This window comes from Eucyclogobius newberryi, unplaced genomic scaffold (genome assembly GCF_026437365.1).
Source record: "Eucyclogobius newberryi isolate DKJ021-1_F unplaced genomic scaffold, fEucNew1.0.hap1 SCAF_9, whole genome shotgun sequence".
NCBI lineage: Eukaryota > Metazoa > Chordata > Actinopteri > Gobiiformes > Gobiidae > Eucyclogobius > Eucyclogobius newberryi.
In genome coordinates this window covers 7,417,608-7,440,433 of record NW_027316532.1, presented here as the reverse complement: position 1 = coordinate 7,440,433, position 22,826 = coordinate 7,417,608, and the positions used below count along the sequence as shown (strand labels likewise).

Below are 22,826 nucleotides of genomic sequence, written 5' to 3'. Positions count from 1 at the left end.
CAGAAACTTTGAATTTTAATATCTGCAGTGTTAAATGCCATTGATTATTGTTTTTGTTCAGAAAATTAACACCAAAGCAAACTGGACTATTGCAATGTCTTAGGGTTCATGTCTCCGAGTCCCAGTTCTCATCCTGATGGAAACAAACTTCTTTAGAACTCCACCTCATGCCTCTTCTTACAACTCTACTTCAGTTATTATTCAAAATTGTGATCGATCAATGAAAGGTTAAAAAAAAGTTTGTATCGCTCTAGCTTATGATAGATTAGACGAATGTATGAAACGCTATAAAGTTTGTTCCGCCTTTTGAATGTGTTTCTGAATTGAGTTTTGAAGTAGATGTTGATAGGTCCCAGACTTGAGCAGCTGGAGGATGCTCTGTGGAGGTGCAGCACATGTAGGTCACAGCGGCCTGGCGCCAGACACAGAAATATGGACCGGACCAGACCAGACAAGAGCAGACTCCTTTATTAACACTGGGTTGAAATATGAGGACAGTGACAGCAGTCAGTACACAGGGAGAGCTAAAACACGCCAGGAATTCTCCAATCACAACATGCTAATATGCCAAAGAACGCATTAAACAGTTTACTATTGCTAGAAAGTTTGGATCTATAGTATCGCCAACTAAAAAGATGAATATCTACTATTATTCATTGTGGTAAAAACATTTCCAGAAATCACTCCTGGAGAACTGGAGCAATTACTGTATTTTCCGGACTATAAGTCACACATTTTTTCATAGTTTTGGCTGAGGTGCGACTTATACTATATTTATACTTATATATTTATACTCCGGAGCAACTTATATGTGATATTATTTGTTATTTTCACACTTGCAACCGCATTTCATACTCCAGTGCGACTTATATATGTTTTTTCCTCTCTATTATGCCATTTTTGGCCAGTGCGACTTACTCCGGTGCAACTTATAGTCCGGAAAATACGGTAGTTTTATGTTAGAATCAGAAAACCTCCAAAACTACAAGAAAAACGCACCTCCACCACTATGGAGAGACAGTGGAAAAGTCTGTACAATAATCTAAAATCCTATTTCCTCTTCACCATCGTGTTTGAGACGGGCCCTTCTCCTGACCTACATTTGCATCTGCTCCCTGACCCAAACTGAAATCACCTAATGAGCCGGTCCTTTGGCTGGACCCTCAGTCCGGACTTGTGGCTCTGGTCCAGGCTTTAGGGGGCCTTTAGCTCTGTCCTGGGGCACTGTCTATGAGGCCACAACACACATGAGGCTGGTTCATTTCAGGTCATTTGGTCACATTTGGTCTCATTAGTGATGAGAGAAGAGCCATGCCTCAGCACTTCTCTCTATTGTTGGCATTTTTTGCTTTCAAATTTGAATTAAAGGTGCGCTGCGGAAATTTCCTGGTTGTATTTCGTCACCTGCATGTCTCCATGAAGATACTACGGTACTGCTTTGCTTGGAATGTTATTGGTGTGGATCAACTGGCTGGCATAGAGATTGCAAATTATTTTGAAAGTGTATTATTATATTATATCTTAATTATGAGTAATGTAGTTATCACGCCCAACGTAACATCACTTTTCCTCTCCCAGTCCACCCTTAAAAGAGTCTTCTCCTGCTTCCTGTCGCAGATAGTCCTCGTGTAATGTGTGTGTTATTGTTACCTCCAGCTCAGTCATTTGCTGCAGTCATCCTCAGCTAGAGCCAGCGGTCCCCTGGGACCCCATAGCTGTCCACAGTGGAGCGTGAAGTCCCTTTCTCTCTCTCCCGCTCTCTGTATTTCCCTCACCTGAAGTAACAGACTGATGAAGATACACTCTGTCACAATACAACCCACTTTTAAAGTACTGCTTGTAGTAGCAATTATACAGTACAAATCAGGTATTTTACGTACTTTAGCTACTTTATAGACCCTTCCGGTGATTGTAAACAAAATTTCTGCATTCCATTCGCTGGCACCGTACCACGAGTTAGCATTTATGCGTTTTCAATGGGACAGTCAGCGTTAGCCTCCAAAATGCGCAAGCTATGAAAAACCAGGGCTGAAATGATTATGCATGCTAACAGCCTCATAAAAAATAATGTTTCATAATCGTTATTCTGGACAACAAAGCACCAAAAAAGTAGGTGTTGTTGTTGGTGGTGGTTGTGGTGCGACACAAACCCTGAAGTACATTTTAGAATTTAAAGGTAGTTAATCGTTGTTAAATGCGACAACCGTATGTCCGCGCTCTCTACAAACGGCAAAATTACAGTTTTTTATTTGCTGCTTCATTAAAATGAATGGGAAAGAAAGTTTAGATAGATATCAGACTGCGTAGAGACTTCACTCATAGAAGGCTCTTTTGAGCACTAAGCAGTTGGAAATATGGGGGAAGAATGGGAGAGACATTCAGTAATTTATAACTCCCGGAATTCAATCTCACGAATACAAATCTAGCCTCAGTATAAAGTAATGGCACACATTCTCTGCCGTCTCCACTCCCGTCTCCTCTCCGTGGCAGTCTTCTTATCAACACTTGTGATATTGTAGGAATCATCTCATTCTCTCCCTGCTGCTTTCCTAATGGCCATTTTCTATATTCCTGATTTTGACGAACGCGCTTGCCGCCTGAAGTGCTCGCGTTGCGTCAGATAAAAGCCTTTCTCGTCGGGGGGATGGGAATGAGACATATTCACCTGCAAATTACCGGGGCTCTTCGTTCATTTGGCTGCGGCTCTAGTCCAGCTCATTTCGGATGCTATTGCCCCCATCTGTGCTGAACAATCACAAAGAGGAGATTTTCCTGGCGGCGACGGCGTTCAATGGCCTCCCATTTTCTCCAGAACTGCACTAATAATGACATAATGTGCGACACTAGGGTTCTGTAGTGCCCGGCTCTACATATTGTGGTTGTTTTGGGGTGTGAACCAAATAAAACAAGACTTACAGTACAAAGTGGATGGCTTCCGTGGGTCAGCATGTTAGTTAGTAAGAAAGCAAGTGAGGTATGTATTTATTTATTTTTTATTGCATCATCTTGATAAAAATATTCTGATATTATTTTACCACTGCATCAGAAATGTGCTAAAATGTACCTGTAAATGTCTTGATCGCGCAAACTGTTCATGTACCATAAAATGTACCACAAAAGTGCAGAAATATCACTTTTACCTTTGATTGGGAGATAACACCAATATTCATCGTCTTAATTACGTATGATATATTCGATATCCTAAATTCACATATCTCCAAAACAACATTTGCGATACTATACATTTTTCAATACATCTCCCACCTTTATAGAAATTGTGGCATTGAAATACTTACTGAAGGTGAATATTGACTCTTTCTTTTCCTTAGGAGCCGGAAATGTTCATGACAATACTATATTAGAATATATTCAAACTAACTATCTTAGCAATCGTATTATTTTATGGTTCCAGTATATTGTAAAGCACGTCTTAGGGTCAAAATGAGACCACTGTGTGCTGTCTGTATCTAATTGTAGAGAGTGCTATTCTCTGCGAATTAGGGAGTTTGCTGTTAGCATCCTAATATCTGTTAGCTTCACTGTGACGGTAAACTCTGCTCTGGCCTCTGAAAGTTGTGAAAAGAGCTTAAAAACTCATCGAGGTGAAGAATTAGCTCAGAATGCACAAGGAAAGTTATAAATAAATGCTCCATAGAGGCATTCTTTAGCTTTTTAATTCAACTTAGTGTATTGTACGTTTGACCGTACATGTGACAGAGCACAATTATTCAACGGCTAATAGCTAACGAAGTCAATACATTTTTTTGTCTCTGAAATGCATGCCTAATTGCCAAATGCATTTAAAACTTTTTTGAACTAGTCCTAACAACTCCTACTCGCATTGACCCTTCCTGTTTCGAGCATCCTTGCTTTTTACCAATATGCAAAGTACCAATCCCATTATAATATGTCTGTCTAAATAACCTCCATCCCAGAGGCATTGTGGGATATTTTAACGAGCGGTCCACTGTCGTCTCTGCATTTCCTTAAACTGCCAAGTAAGAGCCCCATTAATAATTCAGCTCATTAAAGTGTGTAATTAATCTGGGGTGGTGTAACGGGGAGCGACGGGGCGCAGGGAGCGAGCAGCTCTCCGGGGGGCGCTATGCGGAAGCGTTGGGCTAAGAGACGCAATGTAACCCCCCCGCGGATGATGGTGATGGTTCCCGCTCATTTATGTGACACTTGAACGCACCGGGGCGTCGCCAGGAATCGTGCGCTTGTCTTGGAGATATTCGAAGTCTCATGTTTATCTGTGTGTCAGTAGATACAAGCATTTTCATCCAAATCTGATGCCTGGTGATTTATCTCATTATTGACATGATGAAATATGCAAGTCAAGCTAGGTTTCTTGTTAGAAAATGTGTTGGCTATAGAATTATTAAGTAGGAAACAGAAATTGCTGTCCAGTGTCTTGTTGTTTTGCCAGGAAGGGAAATCACATGCTACTGGCTACAATGACGTGCTAAAAAACGGTTTAAACGGTTTGCAGTGCTCCAAACGTATTACTCACTTTCCTAACACATTCCTTGCATTCTAATTATTCACCGTGATGAGTTTATAAGTGTGTTTCTCAACTGTCAGGAGCCACAGCAGAGTTTTTTTGTTAAATTCTCTCAAACCCAGTTCTGCCGTACAACCACCACTTTGCGATGGCGGCTATCGTAGCGAAAGGAAACGTCCGTAGCTCTCACAAACCCATTGTATTCATCTTCAGGTACATTCTTTCTTAATATTACAAATCCAAAGAAATTCCACACTAAGTAAAATCCTCCTGAAAGTAACCCAAGGATCTGAGCTGCTTTGAACCTCGCCATGTTAGCTGCTTGAATACTGCTGTTTTCCCGAGATGTTCATCGCTCATCTGCTCATCTGTTTAGAAGCTATAGTTTGTCTAAGTAATGGTGATTCCTCGGGTGTATTTTGGAACGAACCGTACATGCCAAAACTGAAGTAGCCATTTTAAAGCCAGGAGCAGGGCCCTAACTGAGCTGCAGTGTTCCTAATTAAACCCCAGGTAAGCCTCCCTAAACAGCGCTTGGATTGAGCACGCTGCCACTCTCCAGCCCTCAGCCGCTCCAGATGTGGCTTAATTTACTGCGACTTGGCTAATCACGGTGATTAAGGATTAATTACTGTTAATCACTTTTACATAAACTGGTTGGCAGTGGGAGAGCGGAGCGTACTGTGAGGCAGAGCGATGGCGAGGGCTAAAGATGAGGCCAGAATCTGCTCCTCTCGGTGTGTCTCAACAGGGGTGAAGAAGTGAAGGTTAAATCTGTAGAAGTGGGCGACCTGCGTCCTCTTCCGATCTTGAATCAACAGGTCAGGAATAGCTGGGATTAACTTGTAGTGTAAATCTTTTTGGTTGTTGGAGAAAAACAGGACACCTAAGGACGACATGCAAACTTTGGAAAAAAATATCTAGGGATTGAACCCGAGGCCAACTACTACACAATTATAAACAACATACATTTTCTTCTTACATAAAGTATGGCTGCAACTAACAATTTTAGTAGTTGATGAATCAAATGATTATTTTTATTGTTCATTGAGACATTTTAAATACATTTTTAACCCAATAAAAGTTGAAATGTGCTGACTGAAGGCTTTTAGAATAATGATGATAATCAGGAACAGTTTATCCTTATTTATATTTATATTTAATAAATGCCACATCTTTATTATGAAAAGGCATTTTGGTATGTGTTTTGGAGTCTAATATTTGTGAAGTCCATATAATGATTACGATGAAACAAATACGGTCATGTAATCGTTAATGTAAAGGCATTAATTGCACCACTTTCTACGTAAATCTGTAACCCATTGGATGTCAAGACTTTGTGTTCTCCTGCATAAACTCGTCATATTTAATGCATGTCATATAAACATTTTAGTTTGGATTTTCTGAAGATCAATAGAGAAGTAAAAAAATAAAAAACGTATCTGAAATTACTATCATTTAATCTACAGCGGTAGTATGTTGTAAGACAAAGTGCATGTCCTTTGTCCTGTCCTGAGACGCTCACATGCGCTAACAGGAGCAAACACAATCAATATTCACTCCAGCAGCAGAAGCAGCAGCAGAAGCAGCAGCAGCAGCAGCAGAAGCAGCAGCAGCAGCAGCAACAGCAGAAGCAGCAGCAGAAGCAGCAGCAGCAGAAGCAGCAGCAGAAGCAGCAGCAGCAGCAGCAACAGCAGAAGCAGCAGCAGCAGAAGCAGCAGCAGCAGCAGCAGCAGCAGAAGCAGCAGCAGCAGCAGCAGCAGCAGCAGCAGAAGCAGCAGCAGCAGCAGCAGCAGCAGAAGCAGCAGCAGCAGCAGCAGCAGCAGCAGCAGAAGCAGCAGCAGCAGCAGCAGCAGCAGCAGAAGCAGCAGCAGCAGCAGCAGAAGCAGAAGCAGCAGCAGCAGCAGCAGCAGCAGCAGCAGCAGCAGAAGCAGCAGCAGCAGCAGCAGCAGCAGACGCAGCAGCAGCAGCAGCAGCAGCAGCAGCAGAAGCAGCAGCAGCAGCAGCAGCAGCAGAAGCAGCAGCAGCAGCAGCAGAAGCAGCAGCAGAAGCAGCAGCAGAAGCAGCAGCAGCAGCAGCAGAAGCAGCAGCAGCAGCAGCAGCAGCAGCAGAAGCAGCAGCAGCAGCAGAAGCAGCAGCAGCAGCAGCAGCAGCAGAAGCAGCAGCAGCAGCAGCAGCAGCAGAAGCAGCAGCAGCAGCAGCAGAAGCAGCAGCAGAAGCAGCAGCAGCAGCAGCAACAGCAGAAGCAGCAGCAGCAGCAGCAGAAGCAGCAGCAGCAGCAGCAGCAGCAGAAGCAGCAGCAGCAGCAGCAGCAGCAGCAGCAGCAGCAGCAGAAGCAGCAGCAGCAGCAGCAGCAGCAGCAGGACCAGAGCCGAATGCTTGCCTCTGATAAGACCGCGAACGCGCCTCACCGCTGGGACTTCCATTAACTCACACCGACAAAGAAATCACAGGGACATCAGGGGTCCTATCCCAGGCCGACAACTCCCAATACCCCCGGCACCCGGCCCTCGATGGAGCTGATGGTGGCAGTGTGGTCACCTTCCCCGGGTTTGCGTGGCCTGGTTTTTCTGGCTTTCCTTTGACATGCTCGTCTGCTCTCCTGAAGGAATGGTTTTAATAAGGTGCCGAGGATCGAGTCGGGATGGAAGAAAATGACGCATGCACTGCCTCAGGTCATGCGGAGGGGGCCGGATCTGGTACAGGACGCCCCCGGTTCATGTGGGGCAGGCAGGACACTGGTGTGGAAGGGCTTGAACTGTTACCAGTCCTTTATGTGAGATGAGACGAGTGGAGATCCAAGATACTTAGCCTTAGAGATGTAACAATATCCAATCTAAAATGTGGTTCTCCCGAGGGTTCTACTTTCTCCTGATTTGACCTGATTTTGTCTGCTTATAGACCTATAGTTTAGATCTGATGCATGAACATATTTTCTTGTAATTATCATTCTCCAGTTTAAGAATCACCGTCCAGACAAAGTGCTGCACTGAAGCAATAGAATGTTCTCTGAAGGGACAATACTACTGGGATTCGATGGCGATTTTTAAAAATTGGATTGTGCTTTTAACCCAGATAACACATTTTAAAGATATATTTGAATTGATGAAGCTTGCTTTGTAAAATATTGGGCAAAGCAATGGAAATGTGCAAATCTTCATGCTTTAATTGCATTTCATCCCTTCTATCTTTTTTCTGTACCTTTGTTTCTTGCCCTTTAACAACCTTTCCACTTTATTCTTCATCATAAATTGCCATTACTCAGATCTTTTTTCAAGCTTGATTTCGTATGCGCATTCAGCTTGCTAGCCCATTACAGCCACCATTTTGCACCGATTCCAATTGTGTATCTTTTAGTCCAAATGCCACGCTATTATTATGCATGAAGCCTTTTTTGTGCCTAACGTACAATTTTCTTTCCTGGGTGACATGTTGCGGGGCTTAAGTAGACCTGGTTTGAATACTCGCTCTCTCTCTCGTTCCTGGTGTAAGTTGGTAGTCTTTTCCATCCCACTACACTTGCGACTGTATAATGAATTATGGTCGTGTTGAATTAGCATGTAGCTGTCGCTTCAACTCCGCTGCCTTCCTTTGTGACAGGACCACCGCCACGGCACCCACGGGAGAGAGGGGGAGAGGTGGGGGTGGGAAAGGGGATTGGGGGGGAGCAAGGGCTGTGATTTATTAACTGCTAAAGCCACAATGAAGTGCACCCACTCGAGCGCCGACGCAAACAAATAGGACCAGTGCTGTCAGCGCGGATTGGAGATGACGCACAACAACAGCAGACCGACCGCGAAGGGTTAATCATGCAAAAAGCAATGGAGGGCTGCCTTAAAGATACACGGATAATGTAATGCCACGGCGGGGCTGAAGAGGGGAGAGAGAGAGGGCTGGTAAACAATGTAGACTGTGATTGTATTTGTGTATGGTTTAACTGACCGCAATGCAATCAAAACTGAATTGGCTATTTACACTAGCATTGCATAAAAGTGTCACTAACTATTGGCAAGTGGCTTTTATGGCACTGGCTTGGTAGAGAATATCTTGCTCAATATTTAGCATAAGGAATGTGGATTACTTCTTTATATCTTCAATTAAAATTTGTAAGCGTAAACTGAACAAATTGTTAATCAATTGTTAGTGTTTCAAACTGCAATTTTTGCCATTTTCCTTTACTTTCCAAATTACACTCTTAAGACAGTGTTATATCAATCCATCAGAAATGTGCTCAAAATGACCTGCAATTGATTTGAAATTGGAATTTGAATGGACAATATTGGCAAATCGCAAAGGTTGCAATTAAAGTACCATCGAACCACAATATTATCCTGCATAAAAAGTCGTTTAGATCTGTACAAAAAACAACTGTCAATTCAAATGTTGTCCAAAAATGTGAATTAACAGTCATTTAAACAACACAAATATGCAGGAATTTCAGGATACCATCGTTTGAAAGATTACTACACTCACATAAACATTTTAAATTCAGTTTGTGTACAGTTTGATTCCCTTAAACACCATACAGTAGCTTCTGTTTGATTAATTATCATTCAGGATTTTAAAGACCCGATGCCTCTTAAACATCTTATTGTCAATTTGCTTGGAGGTATGATCATTTTGTCTATCTTTTTAACCCGAGAATCAAAATTGAAAATCCCCAAATCCCACTTTCTGTATCCTCCTGCGTCAATGTAGTAGAGTTTGTTCATTAATATAAATGTATTGAATGGATTTCCCTGTACAAATGTAGCTGTATACTAATAATTCTCCATAAAATCTGCATCACATTTTTCAGAGAAGCATAATTTCATCCTAATAACATTATGAACTTTTAAATAACATTTGCCATGTTGGTGAAATGATTAAATCCCACCTTTCAGAAGCATATTCCTCCATCCATATCCTTATTCTAACTGAAGATTTGTGCACTGAAGGGGAACGCTTACGGCTAATGGTGATTGTGGTGTAATTCATTTTTAAAAATTACACCACAATCACCATTAGCCGTAAGCGTTCCCCTTCAGTGGCACAAATCTTCAGTTAGAATAGAGGATATGGATGGAGGAATATGCTGCTGAAAGGTGGGGATTAGAATCATTACAGCAACATGAGCATAATGTTAGTTTAAAAGTTCATAATGTTGATTAGGGATGAAATTATGCTTCTCTGAAAAATGTGATGCAGAGTTTTATGAGCTACTTTTAGTATAGGCAGCTACATTTGTACAGGGAAATCCATTTCAATACAGTTTTGTTGTGTAGGTGTGACGTGTTTAACATTTAAAACTCCTTTGAGCCCAATGTCTGTACAAAATAGCAAGACAAAGCAATATCAAATCAACTAACAGCTACCATACATGTGCATAGGGTCATTCCTTGAGTAGGAAGAGTAGTTCTCATAAGTAAATATTTATAAAGGGAGGTATGTTGGAAATGTACTGCATGCATTATGTTGATATGAGATACCACTTGATATAACTTATGTTCGAGTAATATTTGTACATAATCACTGGTGTAAAAGGGAAGGAGTAAGATGTATGTAATATAGGATTGTATACAATGTCCTCCACAAATGTTAAAGGCACATAAATGGACTTTAGTGCGTTTTAAACCATGTAATATTGTTGTCCCCTCATCAAAAACATACCTGGATTCACGCTTGTTTCCATAATCCCGTTCACGAGGTGGTCTTCACTAAGCGCTCACAAATCACTCCTATTGAATTGTCCCCTTGTTGTTTTGTCACAGGTATAAATCTCCTGCGCAGTGTTAAAGTTGACGAACACATGGCTCAATTAGCAGAGCCGTCATGTTGCCTAAGAGCTTCATTTATTTATTTTTTCATTATTCATTCCGACTTGTTCCTGACTGCAGAGGGCGCTGTTTACGTTCATGTTTTCATTGTTTTAAGTTAGAACATGTGAAATACTAAAGCCAAGGTGATCAAATGTATGTTTAAAAGCCGATTAAATCCAAGAATGTAGAATATGGCCATAAGCTGTGCATACTGTTGTGTCGTTGGGCAGTACTTTTCACTCACCTTGCCTATGTCGTGGAAGTGAGACTGTGTGTTGCTTGGAGAGACCATTTGAGCAAAGTGGTAAATGGTAAATTTAGGTTTTAAAATTCAATTTCGGATTCAGATTAAGGTGTAAATATGCAGATTGAAGGCTTCTAGATCAAGGATAATTACGAAATATAGTGTTGAAAGTCAGTGGTGTCACAATATCAGATTTTAGTTTTTCTTATGATTATTGTGAAAAGAAACATCACAATTTCACAGTTATTCACCATTGTCGGCGCTATGACCAAACAACATCTGTATCCTAAGCTTTCATTCACAAATCTAGCTTTATGAAATCAAGCTTTCTGAATTAGAAAGTAATGATACTGTCATAGCTAGATAAAAATGTACTAAACATGTAGTTTGGCTTTTTGTCTAGTATAGATTTAACTAATATTACTCCTTGTTGTTGCCTACGATTCTCACAATTAATATATTTCAACTCCTGCGATTTTATTGCGACGGATTAACCAAATAATATTGACATCCCTGCAGTGTTTATTATTTTTGGACGGTTTCATTTACAATCCCGCCGTCTTGGTCATGAAACCTCTTTCGTTTCTTTGCTTTGAATTCAGTCCAGTGCAGATCCCAATTATATGAGCAGCTGGTTATTCCTATTAATGGCTCCTTCCCTCTTCCCTTCCCTCAAACATGTCCGCCTGGTTTGTTATGACCCGCCTGTCACCTGACCACTCTCTCGCGTCGCTTTGGCCTCGGCTGCTCTTCCTGTACACAACCTCCTGGATCACATTTCAGCGCGTGAGAGCCGTACGAGCCTTGGAGGTGTTCACTCGCCGCTCTCCCGGTCCCTGTGTAAGCACCGGGTGACAGAAAACACCATTAATTAAACATCAAACCACTTCTCCTCTATCAGCAGCGGACATGACAGCCTGCCAACTCGGCTTCCCAAAGTACAAGGGGATTACATATGGAAATGCTTTTTGACAGGCTGCCATTTGCAAGGGATAATCTAACAGGAGGAGATATCTGGACCGCAAAGCATGCAGGGAGAACTTGGGTATTGTTACCAGGGTTTTAAAAGGAAGCGTGTTTGAAAATGCAAGCGGTGTCCTGGAAGAAATGGTAATCCCTGCTTGACAAGCTTTTGATCCAATCCCAAATATTGTACTTGGAAAGTGGGATATTTTCTTTTAATTAGATCCGATATTTATTCAGTTCTGTCATGCACACGGCAGATTCGGTTATGCCAGTAAAAAAAAAAAAAAAAAAGAAGAACAAGAACAAGAACCTATAAATGAAGGTTACCACTATCTAAATTAGAAATAAGGCCATGATTTGATTCATAGTTGCAAATTCCACTAATTGAAAAAACAAAACCCTATAAAAAACAATTAGAGCGCTGGGAGACGGGGGCGAGTTCCTAACCCATGGGTGGCACCAGGGTCTTTAAGGTGATCATTTTGAGAAGTTAACACTAAAATTTTACATTATTGTGACTAAAATATGTCTAATAAATAAGAATATGACGGATGGCTTTATGCCTTCTAGTGCCATCATAGTGAGTTAGATACTGAGTTTCAATATGGTTTAATTTAAATTAGTGTCTGATTTTCGATAATTTAATACGATATTATGAGTAAAATTAAACTTTTTTCCCCCATCGTACTACCTCAGTCTCTCTGAGTGGTGCGGCACCTGGGGTGACCACTCCCCAGACACGCCCCTGCTGGGAGAGGAGTAAATACAGCTCTACAGCTCTGTCTCTGCTCACTTAAGTATCCCCAAAAGTAATATAACTGGAGCAAATTGTTCATTTGTAGGCATATATTTTTTTAAGAATAAAACATATTCTTAAAGATGCTGTACTCGATGAGACATAGTACAATGTACTGAAGTACAGCTCTTAAGGTCAATCTCAGAACTCCACTTTGGCCCTTGAAAGTCAGAAATGCATCAGGAAATGTATATTAAAATGTACAACTGTTTTAGTACCACACTAGCATATAATTCATTTTAGTATTAACTCTAATGCTTTGTTTTCAGTCGATATTGTACAAAACGTCTGTAATATCCGGAGAACAGCATTACACGTGTGTTAGATGAAACAAGCTGTAAAAGGAGGTAAAGGGAGGTTCAGTCTCAAATATGAACGTAAATCATTCCAGAGCATCACGCAGCCTCAATCCGCCTCCTCCTCCTCCGCTGGGCAGAAATCTAATAAATATTCCTGCAAGACAGTTTACCGAGCTCTGTCCCAAACGCTTTTATTAAATATCGATTTGATTTGTAAAAGGCCAAATGTTTGGGAGGTTAAATAAATGTCATCTTCTCATCTCAGTCCAGTTTGTGTCGTGACATTTACTGTCCATGCAGAACAGAGTACACCGTGTCCTCGCAAATACAGGCTTTTGAACTTTCAAATAATAATGAATAGTTTTGCATCAAGAAAACCTTACAATATGGTATAAAACAACTTGATCCACCCTTTACGAGTGATTATTATTTGAGGATATCAGATTGTTTTTGGTTTACAGCTGTACTATTCTCAACCACACACGATATATTCTAATCTTTTTGTTTTTCATTAAGGCGAAACACTACAGGCAAAACAAATTTAGATGGGACGTTGTGCAGTTTTCTGAAAATGCATTTTTCTCCAATAGATAGATCACAGCTTAAAGTACGGACGCCAATTTTCAGTATTATCTAGTTCATAAGTGTTACATGTCCAAAATATGTACAATTTGGGCAATTTTTACACATAAAATCCATTATTATTATATGAAAACATAACAAATAAAATTGTAATAAACCTTTTCTTACATTGAACTACAGAAGAAACTCCAAATTTAAGAGGTTTTTTCTATTCACCTGAAATGCCTTGTCTTAGTTAATTAATTTTATACATATCAATCACCTCTACATTTCAGACTGAGAGTTTTGATAACATATAAATCATGGTTTGAAATTCTGTAAATCACATTTTTTCTCCCCAGTAAGTAAAAACCTGTAAGATCAGCGTGTGACCCTTAACATTTACTACAGTATTTGTAGACGACGCATTCCCCACCTCTCCACCAAATGTAACATCACTTTACAGTTATGTTACGCTCTCTCTCTTAAAGCTGAATATAAGCTGTGGTGATGGAGGCTGATGCTGCTTGTGAGAATTGCTTGTCAACAGCAGTCGGGAGGAATAAGGCATTGTCTGACAACAAGCCATCTCTAAACCGCCTCCGTGTGGGAAAACGGCATCCATTAGAGACATACAGAAAATGTGCACTCTCTCCATCTCCCTCTCTCCCCCTCTCTCCCCCTCTCTCCCTCGCTCTCCCTCTGGGGGCGATAATAGTCCATCCCAGGGAGTATTTTGTGAGCAGAGGTGAAAGCAGATGCCATCACAACATTCTATAGGCCTGTAGTGTTTATAATTGAGATGGTGGTAGTTCAAATGTCTATTGTTAATATGCAGATTTTGTGATGTGGCTGGATAAATATTTCAGGAGGATAATGGATCTACTTACCGTCACATTATACAATTTGAAATCAACAAAAATCGTGTCATTGTGAGTAAAATTTAAAGACCTTATATCGTTCGGTTTAAAAGGATGGGTGATATTGACAAAAATGTATATATTTCTTGGGATTTTATTATGATATTCTGATGATATTTTAACAATGCATTAGAAATGTTCTACAATGTGCTGGTAAATGTCTTGGTTTATTTATTTATTGACCTTTATTTAACCAGGAATGACCCTCTGAGTTGTAGCATCTGAGTACTGGAGGGGAGGAGCCTATTGTACATATTTTTAGATTAGTTTTTTGTTGGTCGAGTATTGTACAAAACACAAATGGACCATAAAATTTACAAAACAAAGTGCAGAAATATCACTCTATATCTTTTGTTTTGGAGACTGTAATAAGCTTTTTGCTGTATTTTTTTATTTTTGGTTTTAATCACAGAAAGTATGATCAATAGTCTAATTTTACATATCTCCAAGCCAACAATTTGGATATAATCCATTTTTAATTTCTCTCACCTCTCATGCCACAAACATGAGGTGTTTGTGGCATGACTTTTTTCAGATTTAACCTGTGACAAATGCGTAGGTCTTGTATGTGAAGTGGAAGTCCCTCGGCCTGCTCCCAGTTCAACTAGGATTTACCAGTTTAAGTGCCTTCAGGAGCAAGTCGGAGGACAAGTTCTGAATAAAGCTCAAGATCACAGTTCTGTTTATGTCATTTTGTTTTCGTATCGATATTTGTTCAAATGAGCATCTGCTTCCAATACCTGTTTTATTGTTGATTATGATTTGTCACAGTAGCTGCTTGTAACAGGGTGATAATAAAAAGTAAAGAATGTGAGTAGTTATTATGCACATTTTCCATCCATGTAATAATACTTTGACTTGATTGGCTGTCCTCCGTCCTCCCCTGCCTGGGAGTACATTGTGCACTGGTCCACGGGGGCTCGGTGTCTGCAGCCAAACCAGCCCTGAGCTCCGCAAACATTAGACCAATCAATTATCCCGCCATTATCCCGAAACGATGGCCGCACTGAGTCGAGTAATTATGACCCACAGCAAAGACCGTTTTACACAGGCACATTATCCCCTCCGCTTTCTCTATTAATTCTATTTGTTTACGATAATCCCTGCACGCTTTAATTGTGTCCACAGCGAGAGGAAATGCGTTGTATTTGGATTTCAGCTGATTGCATGAGGCACCGGGTTTGTTTTATTTTTGTCTTAAACGCTGGATATTTGGCTTGACATTGGATGGTTTTTCCAAGGTTTTCAAAGACAAATTCTGAATCCATATTTTCAATTTCTTACAACGTCGATGTGCGATGATGCAATTATTTACTTTCACTATAAGCCACTTCAATGAGTTACACATTGACATACCCGATGTGGCTGAAGACCTTTAATTGTACTTCCTGGTGTGGCGGTAGAGACAGTCAATACGTTGGGTCCAAATATTAAAGTAGTTTGGGAAAAATTGGATTAGATTGGGTTTTTATGGACAACACAAAGGAGAAGGCCTGGAGTAAGTTACCTTGAGATTTGAGGGTGAATTGTCATTTCAAACGGCTTTTTTACAGATAAATACAGTTTATAAGCAGTTTTCTGTATATATACTGGTAATTATGTGAACTATTGTTATCTTGTTTGCGCACTTTGGGTCAGATATAATTTCAGATGAGAGTGAAAGGGTTTGAGAGCTTTTGTTAGTACCACGTGTTGTCCTGTTTCAGTCGAATAATCAATGCACAGGACAGATCTTTGGTTTTTAAGTTTATTTTGTCGACTACAGCTCTAAAATGTATTTCAACCTTAAGCCGTGTGTTTTAAAATGTTATTGCAGCTGTTTCATAGTTTAAAATGGGCTTTTTATTCATTCCTTGGTCAACTACAGTACTTGTCATAATATCATACTTGACTGTAAGTAGTGGCTTGTATTTCTAACATTGTCCAATTTTGTTATGTAAACTTGTTCAATTTTGTAACATTTGGTACTAGCAATTTGTTGTATTTTTTAATATATTGAATTGTGAGTTGAACTAGTTTTCCTTTACATTTGACATAGAAAAAAAAAATATTAAGCGATGCTGAGTTAAATCTTTGAGGAGTTGTAATTCCAAAAAGCCTTGCTACAATGACGACCAAAATATCACCACTAAATCAACAATCGTGTGGCAAAAATTGTGAGTTTCTTGCTATTTCCATGCAATTTCATGATCAAATTATCCACCTGCCAGGTTTGCACACCGCTAAAACCATGAGACAGTTTACCCTCCTCTGTAGCAGCCTTCAGCTCCACGTTAAGATCCAACAGCATGATGTGGTATTACAGAGACAGCCACTCCTGCTTTCTCCCAGCGCTCAGTCAGGACACTCGCTGTGGTAGAAATGTGACAACGTGCCTACGATGAGGGATGACAATACACCACCAACATGGCGTCATGCATTGTTCCAGCCTTGGTCCCTCCTGACTGCCAGCTTTCCAAGACATCACCAGATCAGGGAAGGAGCTGTAGGAATGAGGAGAGCGGTGATTAGTGAGGGATTGTACGCGTCAACGAGGACGGCCAGGGGATCGTGTTAGGATGCCTGTTAATTGTCACTTTATGTGGCAGGGTTTAACATGTCACTGTTTATTCGGAGTATGGAAGGCACGCGAGATCGGTGGATGGTGGAAAGACAGCGCCCGGTGGTTGTTGAAATGTGCATCGGGAGACTGGAGGTGGAAGTTGTTTTCTGGAGTCACCAAGTCTGCTTTGGTGGGAGATAAACAAGAGAGCTGGGTGTATTTCAATAAACGACATGAGATGTGATGAAATCTAAATAGCCAAGTACGATATTATCGCGACATGCATCTCCCGGTATGATATTTATTGCAATACTTTGAAGAGACTAACGGAATTGTAGATGTGATGTTTTTTCCTCTAAAAATGCCTTGACACATATTTAATCATATTCCACAGGCTTAAAATATAAAAGTACGTGTTGCCTGCACAGAAATGGAATAATAGATCATAGTCTTTGCCGCAACAAAGCATTGCATTTAAATCTACTGTATTATTATGAGACTTCTGATGATGTGATATCATGATATTTTGGTTATTGTTGTATCCCTAAAAGCGTTTGATGACATCATTGTTGATAGGAGTTTGTCGAAAATGGCTGTGGACAAAGGGGGCTCTTGATCCATTTCGGGGTTTGGTCTGCTGTTTTATTTGAAATGGTTTAAAAAAAAATAAGGCCACTAAAGGGATTTGTACCTTTGATTTTTACCTTCTTGAAATATGAAAAACCAAACTAAACTGCAGCGGTCACTTACTTAATTCATTCCGCACACTATAATTATTCACCGGGATGAGTTTATAAGCGCTTTCCACAACGTTCACAGTCCAGAGCAGAGGTTATGGCGACAGTAAAGCTAACAAACATTAGCATGCTAACAGCACATTTCCTGCTTCATGGAGAATAAAACACTATAATAAGATGCAAAAAGCACACAGCGGTCTCATTTTGAGCTGCTTTTACAATGTATCTGTGCTGGGGCAAAACAGATTTGACTTCATTCAAAAACAGCCCCTTTCACTTGTGTGTAATAGTAGCTAACAATATTTTTTGTTATAAATAAAAGTAACAATGTCACACAAGCAAGTTAAATCCGACATGTTTACGATACAGTGTCTCCAATATGCATCTTTTTTCACAATACAGGTTAGCCGAGACACGGTTAGCTAACCTGTCTCAAAGCCCTAACCGAATTAACTGTTTTTAAATTTAACCCTAATCCTAACCCTAACCTTAGCGTAATTGTTAAAAAAATAAATGGAAAAAAAATTACATTTGCTAGCATAGCCATCGATGTAAAATGGTTTACTTTTAGCATTAGCCTACTGAGCTAACTTCACAGCTAGCCCTAGTTTGGCTTCCTTTCTTTGAAAATTTGAAAATTTAGCAGGTTGAGTTATACATTTTCTTCTTTGAAGGTGTCAGTGATGTCAAATATGTGATTAAGAATATGCACATCTCATTAGCACTCGATCCGTGTTCTACTGAGGTGTGTGGCTGAAAATCTGGCAACCGTGTAACCAGCATAATGCCTCTGCTTCCCAACTTCAACCCAAAAATGGTCACTTCTGGCACCGCGGACAATTACCTCCTCACATGATGTCCCTGGACCTTCTGCATATCAAAACACAAACGTCATATTTCATAGCTGCTTCGCTTCACTTTATTTGACCCCGTTTCTCCCTTTTTTCCCCCGTCCCGTCAAAATCCATTCCAAGCAGTGACCTTTTCTCCATGAGGCTCCTTCAGACTGATGCAGGATGGGTCACAGCCAAGTTAAATAAACACTTTAGCTGGAACTTGGCCGCCGTGAATCAAATCATTTTAAGTTTTTCGTTTGACAGTCTAGACATTTTACGAGATCGGAAAGAAATGCAGCGGCGGTAATTTTGTGCAAATGTACTCCCTTTCTTTGTACTTTATATTTACGGACTGTTCCTCTTTAATGTGTGCATGAATTTGAACTTTACTGGCAAGAAGCCTTTGTGGATGTGTTTTGAGTATGGAGAGCAAATTATATGGCTACAAATATTATATTCTAATCATTTCATTCAATTTGATAAATTAAAGACACAAGTGTGGACATGGCTTAGACAATTTAAAAAGAAAAGAAAACAACAAAAAGGAAATAAAAAAAGGGGGGAATGTCGCTGTTTCCATTCTAGTCACACGTGTGTCATTTTTCACTTTCATTGAAACAGTTTTGTTTTTTTAGTTTTTTTAGAGGATTTGCCTTTGTTTTTAAATAAATTATCTTATTTTTTGTCAAAACGAAACAAATTTACATAATGTACCAACATTTCAGTTGATAAGACACACATAAATTTTGAAAATATGATAATTAGAGGCAATTTGTGGAAATTATGATTTATTTATGATATGATTTTTTTTAGTTGAATCTACTCTTCTTATCAATTATTCGGACTAATTGTGACTAATTAAGATAAAACATGATTATAGTTGTCTTTTGATAATCTTAATTGTTATCTGGACTAAACAGTCAACACAACACACAAAAAGACCTTTTATCACAAAGACAGCGGAATTATTAAATCAAAATGTCAAAAAATTATATTATTTTCATCAAAAACACACTTTATTTGTAAATATTCTCCTTTTAAAAGCCTTCAGTCTCCATTTTTCAACCTTTATTGCATTAATAATGCATAAAGAACAATCTCAATGTACAACAGAAATAGAAAATGATCAATTGAAAAAATAATACGCTGACTAGTTGACTACAAAAATAACCGTTTTGATCTTATCCTAATGACAAAAACAGTAGTTGGAAGCATATGTTTCTACTTTAGCAGACGCGATGGCCTCGTACGTGTTTAAATCATGTAGCAGTTACATTACACCGTGTAAATGCGTCTCTATGGAGTAAAGCTGCAGAAGTTGGGGTTTTAGCAGCTCCTTCACTCCAGTATTTACGAGGTGGTTATAGTACTTTACTTCCTGGTCGCTCGGGCCGTATTAGCATGTGTGTATGGAAGGAAGGGGCTCGTGTGTGTGTGTTACAGTAACTAAAGCGGACAGGCGGCGCGGGACGTTAGGCCGGGGCAGGTCTGATGGGGTCGTGACTCGGTGTAGCGGTGAAGAAGGGGTGAGACGAGTGAGAAGACATGTGAGAGTCGCATTTGTGTTGAATGTGCTGGAAGGAAAATGAGCAGCTCAGTATCCGGGAACGTGACAGTTTACATTTCCCTGAGTGGTTCAAAATAAAAAACCTGTGGGATCATAAATGCAGTGTGATGATTGTAAAAGTAATGCTAGTACGACTATATATAAAACACAGCAAGTCCAAGCTAATATATTGTAGTTTTTGTTTATAATCGCCGTAGTATTGGTTTAGCATGTTATACATTACTGCAAAAATGTGGACCAATTTTGTCAAGCTAGAACAGTCAACAGTATTTTTGTCCTATACCTGTGTTTTGCATAATAGCTTCCGATATTTATTAAAAAGGGAATAAGAAAAAAAAAGTGTATTCATTCATTACAAACAAATCGTTTTTTGAATCATTTTTTTTAAACTTTAGGAGTTGGGGTATTAGTTAAGTAGTTACAAAGCTTTAATCATGCTTTTTAAACCAGGTGTTCATTATCAATTAAGTCTTTGTTCATGCTTTATTAGGTACAGTTATTATAAAGTGATAACATGTTTTTTTCTTGTCCAATTTTTACAGAAATAATGGAATATTTTTAATAACCCTTTAATAACCTTACCAAAGCATGAACTAAGACCGAATTCAAAATGAACAAATAGTTTATAAAGCATCATTAAGGCTTAGTGACTAATTAATACCCTTGATTAAGTAGTCCATTTACATACATTTGTTCATGCGTTATTAAGGCTAACTAAAGTGTAGTTATTATAAAGTTTTGCCAATGTTTCAGTTGTAGCTTTCTAGTTATTATCATTAGTATTATTCAGAACAATTTATCCTATAACACATTTTCACAGTGAAGATGCAGAAACACATCTAAAAAAGACAACGTTACGTTTGAATACATTTTAAGTCTGGATCTATAGAAACATTCATAATATGGACCAGTTTTCTTTATACAGTACCAGCTCTCGTCATGCACCACTTTCCTCCGCCTCCCGCAGCTCCCTTGGCCCTGCCCTTTGACCTCTCGCTCTCACCCACACGCTCTGGATTTGCATTTCCACTCCACTAAACGCTCCTCCGCCGAGCAGCGCCAAAGCGGGACAGCAGGCGTCTTTCTCACCCCCGTCGCCCCCACAGACAGGGAAGGAGGCGGAGGTTAATGCACCAAAACACAAGCTTTGTCTCCTAAATTAACAACGCGCGTTCGGACCGCTCTCTCTTTTTAAGTGGGAAACAAAAAGAAAGAAAATTGGAAATGAACAAAGAAAAGAAAAAAAAAAGCGATTTTCTGTTGTTGCGGTTTCTATTGTATCAACACAGGTTTTTCACTTTCATTTATTTCAAATCAAATAGCTGTCTTTTTTGAACATTAAATTGATGATCAATAAGTTGGTTATTAAGACATTAGCTGTGAATAGAAGATTATGAGATGCAATTTGTGGTTTGACAAGGAATTGATGACAACATTTTTAACATCTTTTTTTAAATGGCATGTGGACAATTCAGTCAATCCAAAAAGACAATGATTCATATGAAAAACTATATAATGCCATTTCGGCTTGCAAGGATTAATTGACTTATCTTGACTAGTCGACTATAAAAAATGATAATGTCCTATTTTCATAATTGTTATCTGAACTCTACAGACTCTAAAACACATACAAAAATAACTTTTATAACAAAGACAATGGCATTATTAAATAAAATGTCAAAATAAAATAAACAATTTCGATATATATGCAATATTATTCTTTATTCATAAATATTACCTATCTAGAAGTCTTCAGTCACCATATTACAACCTTTATTTGGCTGATAGTGTGTTTAAAATGCCTCTGTGTACAATAGATATTATAGTTGGACAGGCTGAATAATCAAAATACTGTAAGTGAGTTGGTGCTAATATTGAAATGGATGTCCACCATATAAATGTTTTTACTTTAGAAAATGGAAGACAGAGTTGTGCTGTAAAGAATGACAAGGGAGACCTCTAGTGGACACGGGAGCAATAATGTATGCTGACATTTGTGTTTTTGTACAAGGTAAACATTTAAATGCTACTATAACTTAACTTTTGGCTCTGACTAAATTTAGTTTATTTCGGATCCATATGACTTTTTAATTCCATTAATTGATTTAATATAGTTATGGGGAGGATTTTATATGGAAAAAATAGCTTTCCGAAACATACTGAAATTTGAAACTAAATATTAATTTAGAATACTACTTGAGCTTTTCAGAACTAGTATAAGACCACAGAGAAACATTAAGAAAGCACAAAATGTTGAAATATTAATAGTCCAAAACAACAACATTTTTATTATCATTATATCATCATAAATCAAGTATACAATTTATTCCCAAGTTTAGGTTTATTTTGGAACCATGTGACTTTTTACATGGAAAATGTGGCTTTCCAAAACATGCTAAACCTTGTGCTAGGTGCTGGTGACATTGTGACATTGTGAACTGGTGGTTTGGTGAAGCTTGTTATTCAGTATACAAAGGTTAGCAATGCTTTGACAGCAGGAATAGATAAGTATGTAGCTGTTGATGTTAAACTGTATCACAATTAGGTCATAATTTAGTTCTTTGTAACTCGCAATATTCATCTAAAACGGCTTACGAATAGAACCACATCCAGTGACTTTCTGTTCAGAGCTGCAGAACTGATACGCCATGGTGGCATTTCACTGTAACAAGCAGCAGACTGTCATGTCTTGTGACATTGTAGAACTCTACATTCATCACTCTTGAGTCTTAATTTGTTCAATAATCACAACTCAGTACAGAGATGTGGGCGGGGATAGGGGATAGGTGAAAACAGGTATTTTCTGTTTCACTCGAGCCTCTGTTGCAGGACAATACAGGATTACTCAAAGTTGCAGGAATCAATCACAATACACCTTTGAGTAGACTAATAATGAGGAAACACTGATGCAAGATTAGATACTCATTTTGCATAATATGTCCCCCTTAACACGTGTTGATATTTTGTTGTTTAACCATGTTTTTGGTTTTTCTCATTCATCTAAGTATAAATTGTACAACTCTGATCGCGGCATCTTCTTGAGCCACACACACTCC

At 39.2% G+C, this 22,826-nt stretch overlaps 1 protein-coding gene across 9 annotated transcripts in view; it reads left to right on the top strand.

Moving 5' to 3' along the window:
• LOC140354137 (pre-B-cell leukemia transcription factor 1-like) overlaps positions 1 to 22,826 on the top strand; it is a 109,261-nt gene that overhangs the window by 68,663 nt on the left and 17,772 nt on the right. The window lies entirely within an intron of this gene.